Below are 4323 nucleotides of genomic sequence, written 5' to 3' on the forward strand. Positions count from 1 at the left end.
TTGCACTCGGGCTTTGGCTCACCATGTACCTTGTTTATCTCATTTGACCTCCCGAGGTACATCCCAGACAAAGTAAATAAGTAAACGTCCAGAGAGCAGCTGAAGCAAGGACATGTTTTGTTGTTTGCTGTGTAGGTCAATGGGCAGGCCTTGCCTGTAGCTCACGTGCTTCTGTTCTTACGTTAATCAGCTGTTGTTGTTTTTTTTGTGTTGCATTTTGTAACTAGAAATTGTGCTCAGAGAACACAGACCTCCACCGATTAATGCATTTTGTCGCTCGCTGCGCGCCAAAGTTGAATGGGTTCTACATTGGCTCATGCTACACCCCTCCACCGAGTTACATGAAAATAAGTATGGTAGAATCGACGGCCGTATTTGGTCAGCTTGTCGACCCGTCCCGTGATTCTGATCCACTCCAAAATTGAATGGTTTTTAGGTTGGCCCATCCTACACCCTTCCACCGAGTTTCGTGAAGATTGGTCTGGTAGTTTTGGCGTAATACCAAAGCAATACCAAACATATCTTGCTCTGCTCATGCACGCGCACAGAGCCATGAAATGCATTCACAGGCGGAGATGTGTGCTCTCCAAGCACCATTCCCGTCTGAGTCTGCATCGCTCCTCTCCGAGCTGAGACATCAGTCTGGCAGTTGTCATGCTTCGTTATACAGAACTAGCTGTAGTAGCAGCTAGTGCTGCCCAGCTTTTATGCTCTTCAAATTTAATCATTTGCTTTATGACCTGATTACATAATTTGTTTGTTCAGTCCTCCATTACGTAACAGGGCACTCTGTTCTTACAGTTACTGAGCACACACAAGGGCAGTATTTCTTCTGAAATGTTTGCTCTGGTTTGCATGTTCAACTTATCTATATATTTTATCTATATATTTATCTTATATCTGCTGGCTGTACAGTAGGACTTACTTCAGGCGCCATTGTTAATGAGGTAGAGTAAGGTGCAGTTCCGCCCACTCATCTTGTCCTGCTCCTCCTCCTAGACTCACTGGGCCAGTGTGTGTCAGCCCTGTCCAAGAGGTTCGCTGCGGCCGAGTCACTTAGAGATACGATCAACGGGCTTCCTCACTCCCACTCCCACTCCCACCGGGAGAAACGCTCCGAGCTGCGCCACAGGAAAGAGCCCCACCCACAGGAGGACACGTCCAAACCTAAGGTGATGATGATGGATTGTCAAGGATAAGATGTGTAATTCAGTAACTATTCTTTTTTTTACTACGAAAGTGGAAAAGTTAACGCTATTAATGTCTGTACATAAACAATGTCGAGGCTGCTGGGAAAATGGTCGTGCACCGTGGCTGTTCTCCGGTGGGCTGGGACCTCACGGCGTCTGATCCTCTCTCCAGGTGTCCAGCAGTAAGATCCCCACCTCCATACTGAAGAGGCCGGGCCCCAGCTGTGGCTCGGAGACAGAGGCCCTCCACAGACGGAAGAGCGAACGGAGGGTTCGATTCAGAGAGCCTGAGACCACAGTTCACGGTGAGAGAAAATAGAAAGAACCATGTTAACTCTGAACTCTGTTTTGACTTTCTGTTTGAGCCTGGTCGGTGCATAGGGGAGAAGTTGAAGTGTATGTCCCTCTGGGCTGAAAGAGAGTGATGCATTATTCAACTTAACTAAATAACAAGGAGTTACTCTGAACTCATGCATTTAAAAACCTGTGTATTACAGTAGAACAAGCATAATCTCGGACAAGCAGTGCATGAAAATGAACAGGACACCATATGGTTTGCAAAAAATTGTTTTATGTAAACCAAAGAAAGGTCTATCGTTCAACTAGCTCCCTTTAATGGTAGTGGGGCCCAGAAAAATGAGACTCAACACCAACATAGCCATAAAATATGTGAATTAATGAATCGGATATACTGCTAACTCTACCATTAGATCCATGTTGTCCGAATTCTCCATGGGACACTAGAACACCCCACTAAAGGCTCTGCACTGTTATGACCACGTTGTAAAAGGGAATGAGCAAGGTACATTAAAAAAATCGGAGATTGGATCATAAAGCCGCCGTCCCTTAAGCATTCTGTAGTGCTCACTGTGACATTGAATTTCAAAAGCACAAACATCAGCAAGTGATTTACAAATTCACAAATTAATTCTGCACGCAAATGAGGCGGCGTAGAATCTGTGCCGCTGAGACCGAAACATTTATGGAGGCACAGCAGCCGTCAGGCCGTAGGAGTGTATGGTCCCATGTCTGCCGAACAGCACCAGTAGATCATCCGTCTAGCTCTGTGTGACTCTGTGATTGGCTGGTCTCTACAGACAGAGCTATGACTGTTTAGGTGGTGGGTCTGTCCCCGGTCATTAACCCACTAAGAGCGCCACTCTCCCACTGGCTGATGGCTCTGCATCTTACTATGGCTGGCGGTTGGGTGGTGTCTCGTGAGGCTGTTTTCCAGTCTGATAAGTGAATTTACTGTAGTCGTGGTTATTTTAACATTTGACAGTGTTGCACTTGCACCTCTAAACCATGAAATTGTTTGACACATGAATGGCACTTATATAGCATATTTAACAAAGAGACAAAAAAAGCCAGAGACTGCCCTTTACCAAGAATAAAGAAAGACTTTAGTGGGATAATGGCTGAAACCATGTTTACATACAGTAGGATGCTCATAAGCAAAGCAAGTGGTTGGTTAATGGTTGGTTTGTGTCGGTTGGTTCCTAGCCTATGACACGTCACCAGCCCGTCCGCACCTGGCCCTGTTCACCTGTCTCTTCCTACTGATGTCACTGCTGGGCGTGACGCTGTACTGCACTGACCGGCGGCGGCCGCAGCGCGTGTGCGAGGACCTGGAGGCCTGGCTGGCCGTCTACCTGCTGCAGGTCAAACAGCTGCTCTGGGGCTGCTGGATCTGGCTCACCATGCAATGACTGGGACCCACCACAGAGGGAGGCATGGAGCAAGATTTTCACCCTCCCTTTTCTGCAACCCTCGACGGATTCTCCTCCACGCCTGTTCCTCAGTACTGTAGCCTACCTTACACCCTGTCTGTGGCGTTGAGCTGGCCACCCTCTATCGCTAAGCTCACGCCTGTATATGGAGAAATGAAACATGTAATCCCAGAAATATGTAGCTTCCATGCCTGTATGTCTAAGTATCTAGGTGGTGGTTTTGCCATGTTGGTTTAAAGTTCTGATATTTTGCACATCCGCTATGTTGCTCACTGGGTATGCTCACTTAATTGCTACAATCATTTTGCCTTTTGAGTTCTTGACACAATCTATTTATTGTATGTGTGTGAATGTTTTCATGGAATGCAAATATTTATTTTATTATAATACTCTGTCGTGTACATCAAAAATTGATACAGATATGAATGTGTATATATGGTATACTAAGGTCTATCACAATATTCAGCCTTGTTATTGCACATATTTGAATGTAGATGTCTAATAATTGCTTTGAATTGGCACAAATCACTCTTACTGTCCAACATAATTGTGGAATCAGTTAAGCACAAACATGACCACTTTTTGAATAGGGAGCCCTGAAGCAGAGATATTGTACATGACTGCTACATTTTACTGTGCCAGGTCCAACTAGAAAATTGACGCCATTTTTCTTTTACAGACTAAATACTGTGCCGTCAGACCAACTTTAGTCAGTTGGTTCCCGATAAGACAAATGAGATGAGAAAATCAGCACAATAGTATGACACTCCTCTTATCTATGGTCGAGGGGAGTGTGCTCAAAATCCTTGAGCACTCATGCTTATGCCAGTGTTCCTCTACATGAATGCTAAAATGCCACAACGTATAACCTTTAACCTGTAAATGTTATCTATTCTTGTATACTCTATATCTGCATCAACGCAAAAATATCAAATACTTTTCTTTACGTTGAATTTTATAAGGTTTTTTGTTACCTGTTCCATTTCTATTTTCAAACTTCTCCGATATTCAGGTTTTAATCTTGATGTCAAACGCTTGTACAGCTTTAGATAAAAAGGGGGTTATATAATAAACGATGAAGGTGACATACAGTAGTGGTCTGAGACGAAACATAGAGATGTTATGGAACATGTTCTGTCAGCACAGGGTAATTACCTGCAGTAATTGGCAGAAGATCTAATTTAGAAATCCAAGTCTCCTGAAAATGGGTCACGCGTCAGAGGGCAGAACGTGCGCGTCTAAATTCGAGCAATAAAATGTCACGCAATGTTTCCAGTAATAAGTTTTTCTTTATAATATACAGTTAACACGTTTCAGGGAACACAAAGACAGGAAAGAAATGTCAACATCAGTGCAATATGGTGCAACCAACGCCTGAATAGATGAGCTATACTCTGAGGGCT

At 44.3% G+C, this 4323-nt stretch overlaps 1 long non-coding RNA gene across 1 annotated transcript in view; it reads left to right on the plus strand.

Annotated features, from left to right (window-relative positions):
* Window positions 1-903: 903 nt before the first annotated feature.
* LOC311309356 overlaps window positions 904-4323 on the plus strand; it is a 3898-nt gene continuing 478 nt past the window's right edge. Inside the window, exons 1-3 of the long non-coding RNA XR_014630464.1 lie at window positions 904-1172; window positions 1363-1495; window positions 2694-4323. The exon at window positions 2694-4323 is cut by the window's right edge and continues 478 nt beyond it. This is a non-coding gene — a long non-coding RNA (uncharacterized lncRNA). The remainder of the gene's footprint in view (window positions 1173-1362; window positions 1496-2693) is intronic.

This window comes from Borostomias antarcticus (genome assembly GCF_949987555.1).
Source record: "Borostomias antarcticus genome assembly, chromosome: 5".
Taxonomy (NCBI): Eukaryota; Metazoa; Chordata; class Actinopteri; order Stomiiformes; family Stomiidae; genus Borostomias; species Borostomias antarcticus.